Raw genomic sequence first — 25,349 nt, forward strand, 5'->3', positions numbered from 1 at the left:
TATGTTAAGATTAGTTTTGTGATCTAACATGTGATCTATCCTGGAGCATGTTCTGTGTGTGCTTGAGAAGAATGATAATTCTGCTACTTGGTGAAATGTTCTGTATGTCGTTCAATCATTTATTCATTCTTGTATTCATTTGGTCAAAACATGTGTCAAGTGAGTTGTAGACACTGTTCTAGATATTTGAAAGATGTCAGTGAAGAAAATAAATATACCTATCTCATGGAACTCACTTTCTAGTTGGAGGAGATCTAAAATATGCAATAAACATGGAAAGTAAGTAATGCATAGTATTCTGGAAGTGATAAATGTGTTGACTCCTGACTCAACTACTAGAAAATCTGTTGATTAAGCAAAATAAAGTTTATTTGATCTACTGTAGTAAGGGAGAACACTACCGTGACAGAGTTTTATTAGTGTCACAAAGATAACAGATCCTTAAAGGGTGTATATCATGTTTGGGGCCTGGAATCAAGTGGTTTACAACGTATCTTTCTAAGTGGAAAATCCACTGGGATTGGAAAGAGTTTGTAACAGAATCAGTGGAAGGATTCTTGAAAAGTAAACTGTGGTTTGGTAAGTATGAACAGTCTGTTGCCTGATAGGAAAGGTAATTGTCCAGATGAGTACTATCTGGTTTAGCTTGTTCATATTTTCTGAAGCAAAGAGTGAAGATACTATTAGATTAAAGTCTTATCTTCTGGGACAAAAATGTCCTGTGGCATGTTCATATTAGGGCTTCAGGTCTCAGATCTCATAGGTAAAGCTCTGTGAATGCAGATGGTCTTAATTCTCAAATGCTATGAAAGAATGAAAACAGAACATCAGATAAAATAATTGGGATGCCAGGAAGGGGACAAATTATAGCATTAAATTTGGTGGTCACCATTGGCCTTGCAGGGAAGGTGAGTTAGGAATAAAGGCTTGTAAATAGTGAGGGAGTTAGCTAAGTTGGATATCTGGTTTACTTGTCTTCATTATATTTCTCTAGATTTAGGATGGGTTGAAGTTTAATCTAAGCTGAGTTCTATATTTTATAGTGGTCAAAAAATCTTTGTCCTCACTTTTTGCCAACTATTTCTAATGGAAAATGTTTTGGGTTTAAATTTTCTGTAAATTCTCTCAGTATGCAGCTTTATTCTACTTAGAGAAAGCTGGTTTAAATGTAGGTAAATAATAAGTTCAAGGAAGGGTGAGGTATTTAATTTAAATATTTGTCATAAGATCACTTTTGACATTCTTTTCTCCTTTCATCTGACTTAGTTAACTGAGGTGTGCTTTGAATCTACAAAGCAGATTTTTAAAAAAAAATTTTCTAACCTGTCTTAATTTCTGTCCATTAGCAATGTCCATTAATATAACTGACCAATAACTTTTGGCTTTTTAAATAAAACACTATATTGTCCATTGTTTTCTTCGCTTCCATAACTTTTTTAGACATTAGTCTCAACTTCTGCATTTTAAGAAATATTATTTCATGTTGTGGAAATTTTATTCTTTTTTTTTTTTAAAGATTTTATTTCTTTATTTGACAGAGAGAGAGAGAAAGCCAGTGAGAGAGGGAATACAAGCAGGGGAAGCTGGAGAGGGAGAAGCAGACTTCCTGTGGAGCAGGAAACCCTATGTGGGGCCTGAGTCCAGGACTTTGGGATCATGACCTGAGCCAAAGCAGATGCATAATGACTGAGCCACCCAGGCGCCCCGATAATTTTTATTCTTTTTCAATCTTACAGTCTTGGTGACCACTTAGCAGGAAGATTTGCATTGTCCCTCAACCGGTATCATGGGAAAATCTACCTTGAAATGGATCTATTTAATTTTATCCATAGTGAATATAAGCCAGGTGGATACTTTTTGTTATTCCCATAAGTCACTATATTCAGAAAGGAAATAATTGGGAATGAATTATTCTCATTTATAATTCAGCAAGAGATTTTTTTTTTTGAGATTTTCTTTCCTTTTCACAATGAAGAGTAGTTGTCGTAACAAAGCTAAAAACCAACACACTGCAGTCCAGTGTTAGATTATCTTTGAGCCATAAATGGACTTTTCTTTATTGAATAGAATACTGAAACATAGATGCACTTTTTCTACTAGCCATATGTTATTAAGGCACACTATGTAACACTGGGATTCTGAATGAAAGAGACAAATCACATCAGATGTGGGCTGAAGAAAAGAGACTATAGTTTCATTCTTCCTGTAGTTATAACTATATAAATTTATCCACATTCAGCAGAAAGAGAATCTTATTTGTCTCCCAATAGAATATGAGTTAAAATTAGAGTAGGTAGTGATCTACTGCTGAACACGCAGTGGGTAGTCATTAAATATTTGTCGAGTGATTAATTGACCTCTGTTCTTACAGTCAGAGAAACAGATGAGTGATACATCCTTCTGATTTTGTCCTTGGCTCCGTTACACGAGTTAATGCCACTTAGTTTTCCATTACCACATACTTTCCGCCCTCATGTATCCTTGTGAGCCTGGGCTTGAGATCAGAGGTGAAAAAAATTTCACTTTAAACATGGAAACATGCATTTCAAACTTTTTCAATTCTCCTTAACTACTATTTTTCTGTATTTTCTCTATTTTATTGATATTATTAACTCTTTAGATTTATATTTTTTATTGTCTAGTAAAATTTTTCCTAAATCTTTTCTTCCTTTGCCACTTATATTTGTATTAATTCTCATATACATAACTACCACTGATTGGAACCTTTCTAAGCCCAACAGTAGTTCTACCATCACTTGGATTTTCCAGATAAGGAAGCTGGTGTAAAAGATGGAAGGGAGGTTGTCTAGGTTTGTAAACATAGCTATTATTTCTACAAATACTCTTTATGTTGGAAAACTTGACCTAAGTTGACACTGCTAATATAATTGTCTGTATTCATTCATTTACCAACCATATTGTCTTCAAGCTCCTCAGGGACAGTGATTTCATTTCATCTGCATGGGGGACTTAGATATCACTGGAGAACTATTCTTTATTTCATTCCTCTTTGGTGGCTTAATCCAATTTCTCCTTTTTGATCAAGAGGCATATCTTCTGTTAGAAAACAAGTATCAATTAGCTTCAATATATTGAAAACAAGTATCAATAATTTATCAATGATACTTGATAAGCAAGTATCAATAATATCCTCAAGATTTGTACAACCCACAGCTAGTAGAGAACTCAGAATCCTTACTTAGTGATTGCTAAGAAATTGTTTGAATTGAGTATTTTAGCAGCTAAGCTAGATTACTATGCTTGTAGCCAAAAATAAGAATAATCTAAATCTTACACATGCTTGTCATGGTATAATCTTTCTCTAAAGGATACGGCAACAAAGACATCATCCCATTCAACACCCATTGGTAAAATGATTGGGTAGAATCTGTGTCATGTTGCTAGCTAATTCTATATAAGCCTTCTTCAGCAAAGAGTCTCAAATAAGAGAATTCATCAGGGTTATCTAAGAAATAAAGGCTGTGATTTGGTTGCTTGTGTATGCCACCAAAAAGGGAACAAATACAAAATTCAATATAATTCAAACTATTTGTTAGTTTTAAATAAAATTTATCATCTTTTTTTTTTTAAAGATTTTTATTTATTTATTTGACAGACCGAGATCACAAATAGGCAGAGAGGCAGGCAGAGATAGAGGAGGAAGCAGGATCCCTGCTGAGCAGAGAGCCTGATGCGGGGGCTCAATCCCAGGATGCTGAGATCATGACCTGAGCCGAAGGCAGAGGCTTTAACCCACTGAGCCACCTAGGAGCCCCATAAAATTTGTCATCTTACAAATTCCTTGACCAATTATTTCAGCAAGTAAATTGTTGCCATGCATCATGGAAAATAAGATTAATACTTTTACAAGTCACATTTCCCATATTTACTTGTACTCTATTTTTCCACTAATTTTCTTGTTCAACCTAATTTACCCTTGTGCCTGTGGGGCAAGTCTAATGTACATTTCATTGAGAAGCCATTGTAAACTTCTCTTGACATTAAATTGCTTACAAAAATACAAATGCTGTGTATTCAAGTTTGGTATGGCTATAAGTTGAACCTAATAATTCTGCTAAACTTATTAGGAATTTTACAGTAAGAAGTATTTACTAAAAAATAAACAAAATATATTTTCATTTCAGAAATAGATTTTATACTTACCATGGTTAAGAGACAATGAATAATAAATATGTGGGCAGAAATAACATTACTCATTTGCAGTTAAGATATCTAACCATTGTGAATTGTGTCTACCCTTATTGCAGATTGCTCCTCAAGATCCCTGAGTTTCAGGTCATCTGGGCCACGTGGGAGAAAATGATAAAGTAGGTGAATTTGCCTTGACAAAAAATTCTTCCTTCTCTTGCTTTTGGTAGGGCTTCTGTTTTCATTACTCCTTTAAGCTCCTTCATTCAGTTATTGTTTTTACACTTCAATGTGAATTAAGTTCTTATATGCCTTTCCCGATGTAGTTTCATTTTGATTCTCTTCTCTGAAATGTGTTACTAGAGGCTTTACAGTTCCAGGAAGTATAGGATTCTGATCTAGTTTCTGTTATGTAGACTGATATATTTAAGTATGCATTTCCAACTTTTTCTAATTTCTTTAGAAGGAATATAGCATTAGCTGCAGTCTCTCTCCTAATATCCTCTTCTCATTCCAGATTACACTATGACTAGATGCATATTTATTTGTTTTAAATTAGAAGAATATAGCATTTTCCTGTATATCATCACTGCAATAATTGTTTTTCTTATCTCTCTTCACATTTCTCCTTAAAATAAATAGGCTTTTCCATTTCTAAACTTGGTCTCCTTTTTATTACATTTTCACAAATCTATTATTTTAAACATTCTTTCAGTGACACACCATAGTTTCTAAAGAAAAAATAGCCTGTGTAAACAGGTGAACTTAAATAATTTCTTGATGGTCAGCAGTACAATAGTAATATTGATAAAACCCATAATAGTTTTATTTTAAAGGAAGGACATAATATATAAAAAAAATATCAGTATAGATAAAAATAAAGACACCTTTGGACAATGACAAATTTAAGTTAGAAAAAAAAGCACTGAGTTTTAAATGTTTTTCTGTCTTCTCAAATGATGATTAACATGGCATTATTGGTTATGAGGGCTCAGAAATTTGGAAAAAAATGCTATTTCTTCTCAGTAGTTTAAATGGAAGAGGCAAATAAGATAAGCACTTCACTGAAATACAGTGAAGTTCTCTTCCTTCCGAAATGCTTCTGTGGTGGTGCCCACTTTGGTTTCTTCACAGCCTTTCAGGCTCCACCCTCAAGCATGGTTTTGTTGCTCTGATCATTAATATTGACATAAAACTGTCAATACACAAGATAACCTCTATAAATAGGATTAATGTATTGTCAAAAATTACAGAAGATAAAATCCTACATACAACGGCAGTCTTCAATTTACCTAGCCTTTCTCTGCTTCTCTCTCCAGTTTTACACACACACACACACACACACACACACACAAACATATAGTGTCACACCAAGGAGACCCCGAGAATATGGTAAAGCTCTAATTTCATTGTAAACTGGGGAGGTGATAACCAGAGTTTAACCAAGAAACAGGCTTTGGAGAATTTGTAAAGGTTCCTGGACGGGAAGGGGCAATACTTTCATGCCATAGCTCTTAAGCAAATTTTTAAGAATGTGTTCATGCCATATCCATCCTCATCTCAGAGGTCTGCCTTGGCTTATCTTGAGAACCACTGAAGTCCTAAAGCTCTGCTTATTTTCAGGGACTCAGTTTCCTTTGGGTTTTCTCCTCCCAACTTGCACGAACTTATCGTTCTATACAATATTCCCAGTTTATGTAGTATATTCCTCACTGTATCTGCACACACTTTCTCTATGTAGTTGTCACACCCTTTATATTTACTCACTTTTCAATCTTCTGGTCTCTGCTCACCTAGCTTCTCTACTGGTGAACTCACTGGATCTTGCCACTTGTAGAATTCAGATGATTCACCCCATTTCCTCAGGTTGTTCAAACCCTAGATACCATGCCTCTCTTCCCAGATAAACCATATCCTAATTCCTTGCTTGGTAATCATGTGGTAATAAGGAAAGAATTTAAGAAGCTCCATTCTATCTATTCCACTTTGGCTGAGACTTTGCTCTGACTCACCTTCCTTATCTTTTGACTGAGGGTGCAGTCACTGAACCATTCTTGCTGGGAGACTCATCTGGAACATGTGTCCTTTTTCTGATTACTGGGACTTTCACATAACTCTTACATCACAGTTCCCTCCGACAGGGAATAGGTCTGTTATGCCTGATTTACTGAAGGCAGGATCGCTTTTTGTGTATCCATTTATAATCCTGGGCTTCTGGAAGATTGCCATTTCATGTTTTACACTAAAATCCTGCATCTTTTCCAAAGATCCTTTTAAGCCTGGGAGCCTCACTTCTGTCCTGGGGTGGAAGGCCAGCTCTTAACATCCAGCAACCTGTCCTGATGTCTATTGTCAATGAGGATTTTAGGGTATCACTACCACTTGGGTTCTCTCATTGCTGTTTTTCACCTGCCTCTTGGCACATTTTATACCCCTTAGAAATTGAAGCCTTGTTAATTACCCAGTTGTGCTTACAACTGCATGATTCCTTGGCCGCTGTGTTTTGCCTTCCCAGACTCTGAAAGCTTATTTCCATGCCTGTCCAGTTCTGTAGGTTTTATGTCAGGTTCCACTATCATCATTTCTCACTTGACTGTCGTCTTGTAAGTAAACAACTATACCATGCCAATTAGGCCTTAGAGATGAGAATATATGTCTTACTTCATATGCTGAGACACCGTTCATATTTCATAGCAACTCAAATGTAGTGCTGATATAGAGACAATCTTTTTTTTTTTTTTGAAATTTACCACAGAACAGAATCATTGAGAAAGCTCACTTTCCTCTTCCCTACTGCTGTTGTTTTGTCCTCTTCCTAGTCCATACATCTATTCTTTCAAGTCACCCCTCTCTGATAATGCCCATTGTCTGTGTATCAATAGCTACCATTCTTCACCAAAGTCAGAGATGTGCAGCTCCTTGGTAGGCAAGGGCTCGTACTATCTTTGGAATGAAATTTGATTCAGGAGGATCTTTAGCCTTCATTCAAAATGGGAGAACTAGACACTGGGTTTGCTCCCATATCTTGGCAGTTGTAGCTGAATGGATAAAGATGAATGCATAAAGATGTGGTGTCCGTGTGTGTATGTGTATGCATGTATATGATGGACTATTATTTAGCCATAAAAAGATTTTGACATTTGTGACAATGTGGATGGACCTAGAGAGTATTATGTTAGATGAAATAAGTTAGATAGAAAAAGACAAATACCATGCGATTTCACTTACATGTGGAATCTAAAAAACAAAACAAATGAATAAACAAACAAAAAACAGAGTCAAACCTATAAATACGGAGAAAAAAACCGACGGTTGTCAAAGGGAAAGGAGATAGGAGATGAGCAAAAAGGGTGAAGGGGAATGAGAAATAGAGGCTTCCAGTTATAGAATGAAGAAGTCATGAGAATAAAATGTCCAGCATAGGGAATATAGTCAGTGGCATTGTCATAGCATTGTACGATGACAGGAGGCAGCTACACTCGTGGTGAGCACAGTACAACATGGAGACTCATCAGATCACTGTATTGTACGCCTGAAACCAATGTAACATTGTGCATCAACTATACTCAAAAAAAAAACAAACAAACAAAAGAAAACGAAACATAAATAAAACAGGAGAATTGTTCATCTCTTCTTGAGCATCGTCTCAGGCTATCTTGTTACTAAGCTGTTGTTCCTTAAACTCAAGTCCATAGTCTTATATTTTTAGCTAAGTTGCTGCATAAGTTGGAGGAAAGATATCCCAAAAAAGAAAAGCTTTCTGGAGGAATACAGCAGTATCCTATTCAAAATGCCCTGAGAATATGCTGGAAGAAGGGATTGGAATACCAACCTACTGACTGCTTCCTTCTTTTGTACAAAAAATATTATTTTTCACAGTTTCAAAAAATTAATAAAAATTACCTCATGTGCATGTATTAGATTGACAGTCTGCAATGTGTTTCAATTAGCACAAATTATTATGTATAGATTATATATACACATATGATAATTATGTTTATTTACACTATTTATAATATCATAAGTAAATCTCAATATTACAGAAAGATAAAGATAGGAAAATTTGTAAAACCTAATATTATTGAAATCTGGTACCTGAAAATATAAAAATATATCTTAAATTGATATAGAAGCAAACATGTTAGAATTAATATGAAATTAGAAGCTTGATCCTCTGCTTACAATGACTATGCATATATTGCCACCATAATGGGTTCTAAGTCATGGTTGGATTTTATAAAACTGAGAATTTGTGGGACTCGTGTGTTGATGACACCTAGACATATCTGCGAATTATGTTTTATTATGAGTTGCTTCTATTCTCTGCCCCGTTATACCTACTATCCGTTATCTCCTAAAAGCACATTCAGGAAAATTCAATCTTAATTAATTTTTGTGTAAATTAAGTGACTGCTGAGGAAATACAAAATGAATTCACATATCATATATTTAGCATGATGAATTAAAGTTATAGAGTTTACTAATTTATCAATATATTAGAAGCTATAAAATTAATTTTCTAGAATTTTTCAATGTATTAATATATTAGGAGTTGTGAGATTAAAAATGTTTAATGGTGGCTGCAATTTGTCAAGTGTTTACCATGTATTAGGTATTTTATCTGTATGATCTTGGTTCATACCAGAACCACACTATAAGGCAGACAATTATTTTACAGATGAAGAAACCAAGATTTAGAGAGAGTGAAGATCATAACTAGATCACTGAGATATGGAGGAAAGGACCTGGGACTTTGCCAGACTTGTATTTTAACATCATTTTTTCACATTACTTACATCATTACCTCAAACACTCCAGACAGAGAACCAAGGAATAAGGCTCATGACCATTATTAACATTGAGGACATCTACACATCACCCTTTTGGTATGGAAATATGCAAACAAAATCCAGTCCTGATTAAGTATTTGGTGAAGGTGAGTTATGATTCAATGCCAATATCAAGTAGGTGAAGTGAGAGTGTTTGAAGCTATGTAAAGGCATGAGGCAGAATAGCTCTTGACGTTCTACACTAGATATTTGTACAAGTTCAGCTCCAGATGGACATGTCAGCTGAGAATAGCGCAGCTCACACAGAGCTGCTCTGTTAGAAGCAGTAGGAACTCTACCTCCTCAGCCATTGGAAGAAGACCGAGTGGGAAGCTCAAGAATGGGTCTGTCAGACTACCACACACCTCACCCCAGAGGAGTCTAAGATAAAGACCATTAAATGGAGGAAACACAATGACTACTAATGTCTTCACCATTATCAAGGCCATTAAAGAGATGTAAAAAGCACAACAACTAACCACATTCATAAATAGTAAACTAGCCTTGGAGAAGGCAGTAAGAACTTGGTCTCATAAGTAACTAGATGTACGTTAATTTAATTTTATTGGAAGGAGAAGTAGACAAATATAAAACATTAATCACCATCTCAGGAGTGATTTATTTTGCGTTTATGCCTGCAGAGCGAGGGAAAGCTGTTTGTTTTTGGTAGTCTTCCAGCTCCTGCTTCCTTCTTGATCATCAAGGGGCTGCATTCATGCATCTTCCATATGTCAATAGTAGATTAGCCCTGATGTGGACATCCTCTGCTTTTGTGTGTGCAGCCAGAATCCACTGACTTTCATGGGCAGATGGTGGTGAGCTTGGTATTTGTGATAAAACTTTATCACAAACAGTATGATGCAAGGACCGTGCCAGATGCTTAAGTTATTATTTCCCTCATTGCGCATAAAGGTTCCCCTTTCTTATTTTCTTTCCTCCTCCAGCTTTGATGAGATATAACTGACATGTAACATTACATAAGTTTAAGGTGTACAACATGGTGATTTGATATACATATAAATTGTGAAATGTTTACCACAATAAGGTTAGTTAACATATCCATCAGTCCACATACTTACTATTTTTTTTTGTTTGTGTGTTAAGAACATTTAAAGTTCTATTTAAGATCTATTTTAAGATCCATTAGCAACTTTCAAGTATATAATATGGTATTGTTAACTATATTTACCATGTTGTACATTAGATCCCCAAAACCTATTCATCTTATAACTGGAAGTTTGAACCCTTTGACCATCTTCACCCATCTCCCCACCCTCAACCCCCTCCCCCTGGCAACTACCAAATCCAACCTCTGTTTCTATGAACTTGATTTTGTATGTGTATGAGTGTGTGTGTTTTAGGTTCCACATACAAGTGAGAGCATATAGTAGCTGTCTTTGTCTTACTTTACATAATGCTCTCTAAGTTCACGCAGGCTGTTATAAATGGCAAGATTTTCTACTTTTTTATTATTCAATAATATTTCATTATATATATGATTATATATAATTCATTAAAAATTTTTTTTTAAATTTATTTGACAGAGATCACAAGCAGGCAGAGAGGCAGGCATAGAGAGAGGGAAGCAGGCTCCCTGCCGAGCAGAGAGCCCCAGGTGGGGCTCAATCCCAGGACCCTGGGACCATGACCTGAGCCGAAAGCAGAGGCTTTAACCCACTGAGCCACCCAGGTGCCCCTATATAATTCATTTTTATTGTTGAACAATATTTCATTATACATGATTATATCTGTATCTATCTATCTATAAAGTTCATCCACTGATGTACACTTAGATTGTTTTCATATCATGGCTATTATGAATAATGTTGCAATGAACATGGAGGTGCAGATTTATTTTTGAGGGGTTTGAAGTGGTGGGGGGGGTGGGAGGTTGGGGTACCAGGTGTTGGGTATTATAGAGGGCACAGCTTGCATGGAGCACTGCGTGTGGTGAAAAAATAATGAATACTGTTTTTCTGAAAATAAATAAATTGGGAAAAAAAAACACAATTTCTTCTTGTAGCCTTGCTGATGCTCATGTTTCTGATAGAAAGTTATAAATTACATGAATTCTACAATGCATATATTTAAGTTTGTACAAATGAGAAAGTGGTCTCTTAAAATTTTTCAGGAGAGGGGCGCCTGGGTGTCTCAGTGGGTTAAAGCCTCTGCCTTCAGCTCAGGTCATGATCCCAGGGTTCTGTAATCGAGCCCCGCATTGGGCTCTCTGCTCAGCATGGAGCCTGCTTCCTCCTCTCTCTCTCTGCCTGCTTCTCTGCCTACTTGTGATCTCTGTCTGTCAAATAAATAAATAAAATCTTTAAAAAAATTTATCAGGAGGTTTTAACATATGTAACTATTTTATTACTGCTCAAGATCTTGTTGCAACTTTTTTTTTTTTTAAGATTTTATTTATTTTTGACAGACAGAGATCACAAGTAGGCAGAGAGGCAGGCAGAGAGAGAAAAGAGAAAGCAGGCTCCCCAAGGAGCAGAGACCCAGATGTGAGGCTCGATCCCAGGACCCTGGAATCATGACCTGAGCTGAAGGCAGAGGCTTTAACCCACAGAGCCACTTAGGCGCCCCTTGTTGCCACTTTTGTTAGGCATGTCCTTGAGGGAATTTCCTCCTAAAAACTTCAGCGAAGATTATTCTTATTTTGGTGGGTTCTGTGCTTAGGAAGAGGTCAAAAGTGATTCTGGACTAAACAGAATGGTTAGATTAAGGATCAGAATGGAACCATATAGTTTATATTGATGAATGTGGTATTTTGTATAGTTTGTATAATAGCTCTGAAAAAATTTCAAAATTAATTCTAATCAAGGCTTAAGTAACAACCTTCATCAGAATAAGTAGTTAGTTCTCAAATATATGAACTTTTTTGAAGTCCATTGCTTGCTGGGAACTATGTTTCAGCATGTTTGTTAAAAATTCACTGACTTAAAAAATCATTCAGTTTGGCAGGAGACCAAAAGCTAGGCACTGAACTGAGAGTATCTAATTTTAACTTTCAAACTTCCCTAGCCTAGAATTAGCCATCTCTTGCTCAAGGATGGAGTCTATATCTTGGATTAATTTATATTACCCTGGAGAAAAGTATTAGAAAGCAATATCTTTTGTGCTTATAGTTGCTAAACCACAGCCCAAATTAAAAGTAGTATTATCAGTGTGCAAAAAATGATGCAGGATAGGGAATTACTACATGATGGTAAACCTTATCTTATATAAAAATAACATGAAACACTTTTTACTTCCCAGGTAAGGTTTATTCTTATTGAAAATAAGCGAGAAAAATATTGCTATTTCCAAAATAATGCTGGAAATTGAAACACTTTAATAATAATTTTTAAAATTCTACCCATTAAAAAATTCTAAAGTGCTTTTTAAAGGACGATAGAGTTAGACTACCCTAAACCACACAATAGCATCAACTAACACACACAAATGAGTATTTTTATGGATAAGCTAATGCCTGCTTTGCAGAAAAATCTAGAAATGCTTAGATTCTTCACTCAAATGTGTTGGGTTTCTTAAGAAGTGTGTTTCATATGACCTCTGGGAACCAGTGCTCTTGGTCATACTGTGGTCTTTGCTGGGATGCCCTGTTCAGCTCTGGTTTATCGTGGAGGAACTCCTGTGGGCTCTCAGGCCAAAACCATCATCAGGACTTTAATATTGTTTATGGTACCCATCATGTCTTAGAGGGATTTGCTGATGCTGATGATGCTGACACCTTGCACTTTCTCATGGAGATACAACTTGGGGAGATAAGATTTATTTTTACTCCTCCTTTTAGGATACTTCATTCTAAGATTGGATTGAGAGCCCGAAGATGGGACTGAAGAGCAATTTGAGAAGATAATTACATTGTGCAGCATCACCTCCCTGTCCTTTTCTTAGCCCAGTAGCCTTGCTAGGCTAAACCAGCAAGGTCTGCTAAACCAAATTTGTGGGCTCCGCTCTCTGTTTTCCAATGATCAGTTACTTTCTACCCCTAAAAGTGCTTCTGGGTGCCCTATGCAAATAATTCTTGACTGCTAAGGGCCACCGGTTATCCAGAGCAGAACTGCCCAATTCTATCGTGGGTAAAACTTACCCTGTACACTGTAAAGCCCCGACTTAGGGTTTCTGTTAATGAGCTCACTCTTTACTTGCCAGGGCTTTATGACATTGAGGTTATTTACTGTCTTTTCTGAGTTTTTCTCTAACCACCTAAGGATACAAGTTAGAAAAATTATAATAAAAATCATAACTCCCAAAATAGTAAATTGCTAATGTTTATTAAGTCCTACTATATGCCACACATTGTTTGTTCTACTTTGTGTTTTACATTGTTTATTCATTTACTCTCACAATAACCCTTTAAGATAGGTGTAATTATTCCTCTCATTTTACTGTGAGGACCCTGAGGATATAGAAGTTAAGTAACTTGCCAGAGATCATACTGACTGGATTCAGAGATTCAGTACCTGATGACTCACAAATGAAATTTTGCCTTTGTTACATATTGTTTTCTATCCCCAATTTCAAAAACAATTAAAAGCAATTAAGGAGTATTTCTCTGACAATCAATGGTAAGCCCCAGCAAGGCAAGACCACCTGTTGTCTCTCTCCATGCTATCTCTGACACCTAGTCTGTGCCTACAACAAAATAGACAAATGAATGAATGATCTAAAAAACTCTATCATTGCTTTTTCTTACGTGACCTTTTTTTTTTTTTTTTCCTTGTCTTTCCAGTTTCTACGCTTGTTTTAACTTGAGCTATAGAATTGCTGAATAATGTCTGGATTAGAGTCATTGAAAACTCCCTGTCAATAATTTAAATAACTCTTTGTTGCCTTTACTTGATTACAGAAGAATTGGGGCTGGTTGGTTTGAGAGTGTCTTACAGGATATCCACAACAAAACTTCTCTGAGATGCGTAATGAAGATCATACTGAAATATGAAGTCCATATTTAGATGGGTGAGTCACTGCTTCTGTGAGGTCCTTTATTGTATACCATTTTATTAATTATTCCTCACAATAAAAAAAATTCAAAAATAATCCCTGGTTCTATGTGCCAAAGCTGATAATATTGATAGACCAATGTAAGTTATATATAATGTATTCTATGCATTGACTTGCAAAACTATCTAATGAGTAAATACATAAATGGCAGCCATGTGGGTATGTGGCTCCTAAATCAAACCATGACTGTGTGGTAGGGACTACATTTCATTTTGTTCTTTGAAGTTGCTGGAAGTTGATTTGATTGTTAATCCTATATTTTTCACATTGTCATGTATCTAACCGTCTTCGGCTTCTTGGTTCTGAGACATTATGCCAAACATATTCATTAAAGGAAGAATCAAATAGCTTCATTTCACACATTGCTTTCTTTTAAACTCTTTTTATAGCATCCAGAAATTTAAAAACATCCATTCATAAATTATTCCTATAACTGGACCTTGATCAATTCTCTTAAACTTCATGTGCCCTCTTTTCCACTTGCAAATGAAAGGATACTGTTGACCCAGTTTTCAGAGGAACCAGGAAAAAATGATTGAGCCTTCCTTATAGGGTACTTTAAAAATATATGATTGCTCTGGATATAGAGAAAACAAATTACAAATTTAAAAAAAATGTTTAAAAGCAGCGAGATGAAAAATCTGGAAGGCAAACAGGGACTTACTAATGCTGAATAAGGCAGAAGAACATATTTTTGCCCATCAGTTTGACTAGTGTAAGTGGAGTCTATTTAGTTATAAAATTCTATTTAATCAGTGACAGAATCATTTCATTTTAGTGAGTGTCTAATTGTAGGGGAGCTCTGCAGAGCTATGTTGACCTCCTTCTGTTGTGCTCGGCTCAAGACCACCTTTAATGAAATGTGACGATGGAGCAGCTCCCTTGACTAAAACACTTTAATAAATAAATAAGTAGTTGGGTGAGTTTGCCAGCTGGGGGGGGAAAGGACAAATGGAGCTGTAAGTCCTATAAGAATAGTTTTATCATTTTAAAAACTTCTATGGATTACTTAAAATGTGCTTCTCTAATTACAATAGTTTATAATGTTTCATTTTGTTTAATAGCATTTGCTTTGATTGTGCCATTATCATAGTTAGCAGGTTGCTCTAGTATCTACCTTAGAGTATCTTTCTAGTAATGTGAAGGATAATTGAACCTATGTGAATGTGTTTTCCTCTCCAGTCCCTAGAAAGAGACTATACTAGTCAGAACCTGGAGAAGTTTCATTTGTAGCAAATTTATATTTCATAGTCCCTTAACTTATATTTCAGGCTTATTTATCAACATTTAATTTTGTACATTCACCCATTCTAATTGCTCTCTCGCAAAGTTTAATAATCACTTTCAGTTTTGGCAGGATAGCAATAGAGAGGTAAATTTTTCAATTTTTGCTCTTTTTGGGTAGATTCACAACATTGGTAGAGAAAATTAAAAAAGGTTTCAGTATTCTCATATGCCAAAAGTTTAGGGAAACCTCTGATATTACCTCACATGCTAGTCCTCCCTCTCTGATTTCAGAAGGCATAAACTGGAGGACCCTCACCCTCTTTCTTGCTTTGCATGGTCCCCTGGGCCTAACGACCACTTATCCTTTCCTAAGTTGATTTGAGAGTGACCAAAAATGTCATTATAGCATGCGTCAAGCAGGGGCTCAGAACCAGTTATGTGAATGTTTTGTTTTTTCCTGTACTTTGTCTTTGCTCATCTATTTTTTGGTGTGTGCATATGACAGTGTGGGAGTGTGTAGGAAGGAAAGCACATTTGTTGACTCTAGTAATACCATAATCACAAACAGGTAAATATCCTTCATTAATTCTCTGATAGGAAAATGGTGTGGTACTGTGGAAAGAGTATGGGCTTTGCAATAAGAAATTTCTAGGTTTAAATCCCAGCTCTGAATTTATAGATAATTAGCTTTTATTTGCTTTCCAAAGGCATTAAACCCATCTGAATCTGTTTTCTCATCCACAAAATGGGAATAATCATACAAAGCTCATAGGGTTATTGTGAGTATTAAGTAAAGTATGGAATATTTCATTTTCAACAAATGTGTGTTCTCATCTACTCCTTAGTACCCCACTGAGGTGGCTTAGCATAAACCACAGAACTGTGATAAACACTGGAAGCAGAACTATCAGAATATGAATAAGAAAAGGAGGGTAAATCAGTTACACTAAACAAATGCCTAACTACATTTACTGTGACTAATTGTAGTATTCAGTGTTCAGATTCTTGATGGACAAGGTGACAAGATAAACACAGTAGGTTATCTTGATTGCCAGGATTTGAGAAAAGAAAATAAGACACACCAACTTTTTTTCTGTACTAATATTTTTAATATGAAATATTAATTACCTCTACTCTTATTCTCTATCTCAAATTTCATTAAAATTTTTATTAAAAGTTAATTACAAACTCAATAGAGAAGAGGGAACATCATCGAAGAATGGATGGATATTTCTCTGCTACAGGTATGGCCACCTCTTTCTTAACACATAAAGGGACTCTTGTTAGGACACTCTTGTGAGGTTTGAACTGAAGATTACTTTATTATAGAAATGGTGAGAAAAGAAAAGCCAACTAAATGGAGCACCAGGAGATAACAGCTGATACATATTTTCTTTCAGTTCTGTGAATTCAGAAGGACAGATTGGTGTTTTCCTGCCTCAGTTTCTTCATTTGGGTTTGCACCCATGCAGACCTTTTCCTACAGTTGTGCAGCTGTTTCCTAATTGGTTTAATACCAATGCTCTGTCAACACAGCTCCTGCCCTCACAACACACAGGCACGCCTCTTCCCAAAGCCCACTGCCTTCATTCATCAAGTCCTTCTCACTTGAAAGGAGTATGAAGAATTTTGATTTTTTTTAAAGCACTCACCCACAATTGGTACTACAAGAACTTTCAGTATAAAGGAAAGGTGTGATGTTTCTAAATTCCTGACAGATCACAAATCTTTGGGATTTGCCAATGAGAAAATGGAATACTTGGGAATTCTATAAATCATAAATGATCCTTAAAATATTTCCAACATTCTTCATTGTCTTTATGGGTATGTAAACAAATTATTACAAATACAAATGAAATAAGTTTAAATTTAGTAGCATTTGTAAAGCCCTGTAGCCTATAGTGCATATTCAAACATGGGTAAACACTAGTGAAGAATACTGGATTGTATTCAAATATGGTAACATTCTGAATCCTAGCAAATTGACCATCCCTCACTACATAGCATCATGTGCCAAAATTGCCAACATAAGGATTTATTTTACTTCCTAAACTTGCTATTCCTTAGGAGATCACTCTTAAGATTTGTTTAAACTATACTATGAACATAATCATATTAATATTTACTTTATTTGCAAGCATGACTCACTGTTAGTAGCTAACAAGGCTATGAAAACACACATACAACATGGTTATAGCCATGAACAATACTTCTGGACTAGGTCAGGAACTCCTCTCCTCCTGTTCCTGTTTGGTTCTGAAAAATGTCAACCTCAACTTTTAAGTCTCCTGTCACTGTTTCCTGCTCCTGCTTTCCACTTGATTAGTGGATTCTTTTAAACCAGTTGTGTTTCTACACTGCTTGTTACGTTTTGACTCTTTCAAGACAATTACCCTAATTTTTCCTGTTTTTTCTCCTGATTCCAAAGAAACTTACGTTATCCCAGAAATGCTGGGAAGCAATTCCTTATGAAAACACTAAACAATAGCCCCTCCTTTTAGGACAGAGGTTCTCAATCTCGGTGATACCTTAAATTGCTTGGGTGCTATTTTTAAAAACCTGCACATGGGACCCCAGGGAGTTAATAGGGTGTGTGTGTGTGTGTGTGTGTGTGTGTGTGTGTGAAATATAATATATATATTATATTATATTAATTATATATAATATATAGTTAATTATATATATATATGTATATATATACATATATATATATATATAAAAGAGGCTATTCTGTTGTGTAGCCAAGTGTGAGAACTTTTCCCTCAGGAACTACCCAAGGGTTATTCCCCATTCTATAATTCTATGAATCCACTTCTCTAAGTATTTCTCATTATTTCATCATAGGTGAATTTATCTTTGTATTTTCTGAAGTTGTTTTTAAAATTCTTGAGGGAAGGTATATTTGCTTTTGGAAACTTATTTTTAATCAGCAATTTCAGAACCTAAGAGGTTGTGTCTTCCTAGATATTTTTAAAATGTGTTAGGGCACCTGGGTGGCTCAGTGGGTTAAGCCTCTGCCTTCGGCTCAGGTCATGATCTCAGGGTCCTGGGATCGAGTCCCGCATTGGGCTCTCTGCTCAGCAGGGAGCCTGCTTCCCTCTCTCTCTCTCTGCCTGCCTCTCCATCTACTTGTGATTTCTCTCTGTCAAATATATGCATAAAATCTTTAAAAAAAATGTGTTAGATAAAATTATGTCTAAAAAATAGTGTGTTGGTTTACACTAGCCTTCAGAAGTAAATGGTTACAACACAGATAAATTGAAACCATAGTATTTAGGAGGTTAATATAGTAAATGTTAGTATCTTTATTATTAGAGTTCTGCAGTTACAGGTATTGAATTAGTCTTTTATTTTTTAGTTGTTATGCACACAACTATTTAAAAATAAAGTTATATAACAAACAAGGTTGTTGGAGGGGAGGGAGTTGGGGGATTAGGGTATCTGGGTGATGGATGTTAAGGAGGACATGTGAGGGAATGAGCACTGGGTGTTATATGCAACTGATGAATCAGTGAACTCTACCTCTGAAACTAATAATTTACTATATGTTAATTAATTAAATTTAAATGAAAGAAAATACAATTTTTAAAAAGAATCATTTATCATGAAAACAAGAACTACCTACTCCAGTATTCCTCTCCAGAAGTATCCATTTCCAATTCTTTCAGCTGCTTGTCCCAGTTGTCATCTTAGCATTTCTAAATAATATGATTATTCTGTTATTTCTTGATGAATTATTTCCTGACATCTTCTATTTATTTTCTGCTCTGATTGCAAGGATTTAGCCATCCACTCTACCCCATCATTTCCTCCATCCTTTCATTAAATTACATTATTATTTTTTAATCCTCTACTGGCTACTTTTCTAATTTTAATTTATGTATTTTCATCATTTTTCTTGTGTGTCAAATGTAAGCTGTATCTCTGACTTCACACTTTATAAGATGAGGATTTTAGCACCCAGGCCCTTCTTTTCTGCTCTCCCTCATGTTCCATCTTCTGTCGTTTTTGCTTTTACAAAATTAAGGTTGATGAAAACATATTCCATTTTATAACATACATATTTTCTATTTTGCCTGTGGATTAAATTTTGAAAGCTAATACACATTTGCACATTATTTTGACTGTATGAGAATGGTAAATTGAAAAGCCCATCAGGCTTTTGTACATTGAAATGCCCTGCTCTCCTTTTTTCACTTTTTTTTTTTTTTGTATCCTGTCATTTAAAAAATATTGTTTATATTATATATTCTTTCTTGACCCCCTTTCTTGGAGACCATGATCCTTAAGCACAAACTGATTTTCCTGCTCTAACAATCAAGACTGGCTCTTGATTCAAAGCTAAAATCTAGGACATTTTCTCTCATATTTTGAAAGCATTGGTGTATCACTTTCTGGCATTTAGTATTGATGGTAAGTCTTCTGCTTGTCACTTTCCTTCATGTAGAGGTAAAGTTTAATCCCCTCCCCCAGAAGCATTTTGAATTTTTTATCTTTGACACTCCAGAATGCCACTTTCACAATGAACTGTCTAGATAGGGGTGTTTTTCTATTTGTTATGTTGAGCCCTTAGTCTGGTGCTTCAATCCTGAGATCATGTCCTTCAATTCTGAGCCATTTTCACTCATTTCCCCTTTGATGATCTTCTTATTTCTGTCCACTTTGGTTGTATCATCTGATCTCTAGTTGGTTAGCTATTGGACGTTTCGGATTAAACACTGATATAATCTTTATATCTTTCATATCTTCTCTCATTTTCTGTCTTTTTTAGTTTTTTTGGTAATATAAGATTTTTATTACTCAATGATTTTTATCAACTTTTAGAAAGATGTTATCTTTTTTAATTTCAGCAGATATTATTGGATTTCCCCCTCCTGCCACAATATGTCCGTCTGCCATCTATCACCTTTATTTTCATATTTACTCATTCATTTCTGAGAATATTATTTCTGTTATTTTAATGTTTTCTTCTACTCTCTAAATTATGTCCAGTTCCTCTGGAATAACATTTTTCTGTTTGACATTAGTTTTGCATGGCGCCTCAAAGATCTCATTACACTTTGCTGTCAATTCGTATTTTAAAATAAAACAATAGAAGCCACATCAGAGTTCAGTTGGGGCTTTGATAAGTTTACTTTAGAACAACTGGGCAGACATGTGACTGTTATAAGTGTTAAAAAAAAAAAGTCAGATTTGACACTTTTTGGTGCTTGATAAATGCTTTAGAGAAGGGACTTTTAATTCTTTTGGTCCAAGCAATAGATATCTTGGTGCCAGCTGATGATAAAAAGAAGTGGGACCTTGCCTCTTAATTAGCATTCCTAGTTTTACTCCCAAGTCCTATCTTTGTCTTGACATTTAGAAACCCAACCTCCACCTCAGCTGTATCTCTTTCCACACTTACTTTTCTGAACAGCTTCTTCTTTCCCCTGCACCATCATTTTGTTGTAATACCTCCCCTTTGTGATTCCTTCCTTGTCGTGGACAGTCTGTACACTCAAATGTCCGTATGACTCTGGCAGGTAATTAAGTAAATGAAGAAGGCTGGCCCTTATGAAATAATAATGGAGCTTGTATGCCCTAGGATTGTCACTACTCAGTTTCAGTGATTATGTTTTATTCCCTTTAGTTTAGTAAATTTTTCAGAGGCAAAAAGGATCAGCACATATGGCTGGCCTGTCATCTTGACTCAAATTTTAAAAGAAATTTACTATTTTTGGTGAGGAGTTTTAGGTCCTATTACCTTTCATTAGACTTCTCCAAGCTACATTAAATGAACACAGTTCTAGGTTAAACCATGTCCTTGCCATGTCTAAGCAACCCCAAGCCATATCTAAAGGAAATACTGTATTTCTTATTCTAAAAATGTCAACGTGAGAGGCCCTGAATAATCTAAATGGCAATAATTCTTCTTTGATTTTATAGTACCGTGGCAGCATGCTTCACGTTTTTTTTTTTTTTTCCTCATTTGGACCGTAGGTATAAATTTAGGGCTGAATATTGAGGCATAACTCAGAGAAAATGATTCTGCATGGGTGTAGGTTAATGTGGTCCATTTCTATAGCTTTCTGATTCTGTATCTTGATCCAAAGATAGGTTTGCGTTTAATATATAACCTATGAATCAGGTGGATGACATATTCTCAGATGGTCACTTTTAATATAATTTCTCTTGCCAGGTCTTTAGGTAGTGCAACAAAATTTAATGATTATATTCTTAGATGAGATTTTGAGTGTCATGGTTTTCTGATTGCTGATTGAAGGAAGAATTATTGAGAATTATTTGAATTATGTGATGATGGTAGGGTAGATAACATACTGGATGTTGAAAAAAATGTAAATGTAGTTTAGACTTGAAGGCTTCTAAAGGGATATTTGTAAAAGATGCCAAAGATTTATTTAATTTGTCACACCCACCTTGTTATATTGGCAAGTTTATCAGTTTTCAGAGTTAATGCTGAAGGATAGAAGAACATGTCAACCCAAAATATAATTCTAGGAGTGCGGGACACACTACCTCAAAATATTTTGCTTTCATATATTGATTATTTTTATTTGCAGAATCTTGAAAAACAGCACATGCAGGAAAAGGCCGTCTCTCAATCCCACTTATCTGTCTAAAGACAGATCCTCTAAAGGGAACTCAGTTGGTATCAATCTCCTCCCATGGAGTTATATCATTCAGGGGGATTGACTCATTATAGGACGGGAGACTAGAAGTCACATCACATCCAGAGAAAATTTGTCACAAACTGTCACACCTGTTCTTCTAAGGGATCATTTGTATTTATTAAAAAATATTTACTGTTCCCTCAGAGGGCTACATTCCCCACCCCTACCTTTCCCTATTAAGATGGTATGTAAGCCTGAATTCTAAGCCACCTCAAAGAGTTATTCATCCCCCCCCCCCGGATATCTCCTATATATACATAAAGTATACATGATAATAAAACCAGGTGCTTTTCTCACAAAGATAACTTTAAGACTTAGCAATAAACATGTCATATAAAAACAGTATGATTTCTTTTCTAAGTAGCTTCCAAGCAGGCCTGCAACTTTTGTCCCAAATCTGATTTCTACTCTTGAGTTCCTCCTATTTCGAAAATATCATAGTAATTAAAAATTAAAATTCTTAAGTCAGTTAAGTCTGGCTTGCTCAGATATTTAGAGCAAACAAGTTTTTAGGTGTTTGTATTACCCTAATAATTCAAAATGATATAGCCTGTAAGCTTCCCCATTGAGCAGGAGAATATCAAATTGAAGCTCAACAAACATGAAGTGCACGGTTTGCTCAACAAGAGATATAGATCTCTAAACAATTGAAAAGGTTGTAGTGTTCTAAATTGATTGCTGAGATGGGCAGTGGTGCACACCACAACCTGTCTTTTCCTTGCCACACACTGCTTAACTGGTTACTCATAACCATGTCTCCAGATCAATATCCCAACAGGTAAGAAAGTATTGGAATGTTCCAAAGTGAAGCAATTTAGAGGTAAGTTTAAACTGGTGAAATTGAAAAGCACCTCAAATAATAAATCTCTAAGCCCAGGAATATCTTAGACTCCTAAGTAAAATGTTATAAAGAGACCCCATGTCCCTTTTAAGTTACAGACTAAGTAAATTTTTAGTTTCCTTGAAAAACAATCCAGGAGGGGAAGAATCCATCTAACATACTTCTCCTTTGGTTTGCTGATGTGTCTTAACTTGTTTAACTCATTTCACACAAGTCAAGACCTGAACTTCTACCAGTTTTTTGGTGAAAGAAGCTTAGGGAGTCTACGTTACAAACTTAAATCCTGCAACTAAATATATTAGACTTATAGAAAGTTTTATCGAGTACTTTAAAGGCTTCTTTAGGACTAGACTGTAAAGGTGTATTTTATTGACTTAACTCTGCCCCAAATTGTCCTACATTAGAGAAGCAAGGAGAGAAAACTTAATATGCAGGTGCCAAGGGACAAGTGTATCTTTTTTCTTTTTTTAAAGATCTTCTTTATTTGTGAGAGAGAGAGAGAGAGAGAGAATAAGCAGGGAGAAGAGAGAAAGAGAAGCAAACTCCATTGCTGAGTGGATAGCCCTATGCAGGGTTCAATCCCAGGACCCCAGGATCACGAACTGAACCAAAGACAGAAGCTTATCTGACTGAGCCACCCAGGCACCCTGACAAGTTCACCTTTTAAAATCTGCTTGGATACTATGGGATGGCACATTCCCCAGTATTCCACAATGCTTCCCATCTGGCACTCCTTTCTTCAGTGCTTCTCCTATGGAGAGGTGAATGTGTATGTTTGCTTCTTTGACTCTGTAAGAACTTGTGACTACAGAAGAGAAATAGTGAAGCTAATTGAAAGAAATGGTATCTTCTGCTTAGTTCTCTTTTGGAAGGTAGCCCCTGAGAACACAGTCATCACATTAAAGAAAACGTAAGTAACTCTGTTGAGAAGCCCACTGGAAAGGAACTGATAGCCTGAATCTTCTGACCAGGCATACATGGCATATCATGGAAGCTTCTGCTCTAGTCTCAGCTGAGCCCCATAGCACACTGTCACGTGGGGCAGCAGATGTGAGCCCAGTATACACTGCAGATGTGTGAGCAAAATAAATGATTGCCACTGTACTTTTGAATTTTGGAGTGTTTAGTTAGGCAGTAAGGGATTACTGTATTGAAAGAGGACCCCGCTGTCACCTTAATTCCCTCCATTGTGACCTCAGTCCTTACTTCCTAACTGATTAAGTTCTTTTTTCCAGTTATCTCTTAAACTCAAGCAAAAGACCCAGCAGGCAAAGTGTCCATGTTGGGGACTGAAACTAATCACCCCTCAAGCAACAATGATTGCCCCATTACCAGCAAGACCTCCTGAGACTGACCTTGTGACAGTGATTAACCTGACATTCACTGCCCAGACTGGTCCCACCAACATCTGTCCCACATTTTCCTTATATAAACCAGTTTTTGGGTCATTTAGTTCACTGTTTTCCCAATATTATCTTCACTGAAATAAATTCCTTTTTAATTTCAGCACCACTCCTCTCTTTATCTGGATTTACTAGCATCAAGTGCCCCACCCGCACCAGGCCCTGTGAGACCTCTGGGGCCTGGGTGCTCTTAGGTCTAGTGCCCCATTTACAGTATCATGGAATAATACTTACCATTGTGGTGATTTAAATTCAGGAGTGTGTTCCTTTCCTCCATAACAGGAGTTGGCGTACTATAGTCTCAGGCTAAATTATGGCCCATAGCTAAGAATGGTTTCTCTATTTTAAAGTATTATTGAAAAGAAAAACTCCAAACAAACAAAATCAAAAAGAGTATGTGACAAAGACTATATATGGCCTGCAAAGACTGAAATATTTATTATCTGACCCTTTATAGAAAAAGTTTGCTGTTCTCTGCTCTAAGATAGCCCATCTTCTCTCAAGTACTCAGGATAAATTATCATGCAAACATGTTGATTTTGCTAGTAAGATAGAGTAGAGTATAATTCAACAAAATATATTTGGGGTGTTATATACATCAAAATCATCAATTATTGAGCAGGAAGTTTTTGGAAAACATTTGGTTGAGATCTGTAAATAGACTTATTACCCCTTTTCCCTCTCCCTTCAAACACATACCTTCAGTACGTCTGTAATTTCTTATCTGAGGCTGAAATCATGAATTTTAGGGGAAGGATATTTATGCACATTTGCATTATTATTAAATTATATATTAGAACAGAACTAAAGGTTCTCATAGTTGCCCTTATACTGAGTGGATATTTTCATCATATCTCTAATTTCATATTCATCGACTGCTAAAATCTAAATTTTTATCAGTGCACTATGAGGAATGAGAATAATTTAGTATAACAGTATTTGGATTTAGGCAGGAAAATAATGGAAGTTGGGATTTTTGAATACTGCTTACTCTTCTCTGTTGATATGGGTGTTGAGAGGTGAGGAGCTGTCTGAGGACAGTAGATGCGGCAGGAATCTCTCTTACCTGACATGTGAGGAAATGGATTAATACACATTGCATGTTTTGTGCATTTTTTTTTTTTTACGTTTGATAAACCGACTCATTATGTTTGAAAGCTAGAGTCTTGAGTTGGTAAAAATTTTAATTAAAAATATCTTTGGCATTTTAACTATTATC

The 25,349-nt window shown here is 35.8% G+C and overlaps 1 protein-coding gene and 1 long non-coding RNA gene across 7 annotated transcripts in view; one reads left to right on the forward strand and one right to left on the reverse strand.

Moving 5' to 3' along the window:
• LOC122908466 overlaps positions 1–6,074 on the reverse strand; it is a 42,385-nt gene extending 36,311 nt beyond the window's left edge. The window contains exons 1-2 of the long non-coding RNA XR_006384963.1: positions 5,917–6,074; positions 2,915–3,057 (exon numbers count right to left, since the gene is read on the reverse strand). This is a non-coding gene — a long non-coding RNA (uncharacterized LOC122908466). The remainder of the gene's footprint in view (positions 1–2,914; positions 3,058–5,916) is intronic.
• ZPLD1 (zona pellucida like domain containing 1) overlaps positions 3,731–25,349 on the forward strand; it is a 117,800-nt gene continuing 96,181 nt past the window's right edge. For 3 of the 6 annotated variants that reach the window (XM_044251301.1, XM_044251300.1, XM_044251293.1), the window contains exons 1-2: positions 4,269–4,328; positions 13,834–13,943. The gene's annotated coding sequence lies outside the window, so the exon portion shown is untranslated. Of the gene's footprint in view, positions 3,823–4,268; positions 4,329–10,637; positions 10,669–13,833; positions 13,944–25,349 lie in introns of those variants that run through there. The other 3 variants (XM_044251292.1, XM_044251294.1, XM_044251295.1) reach the window with 3 other exon arrangements.

This window comes from Neovison vison, chromosome 6, assembly GCF_020171115.1.
Source record: "Neovison vison isolate M4711 chromosome 6, ASM_NN_V1, whole genome shotgun sequence".
In the NCBI taxonomy this organism is placed as follows: Eukaryota; Metazoa; Chordata; class Mammalia; order Carnivora; family Mustelidae; genus Neogale; species Neogale vison.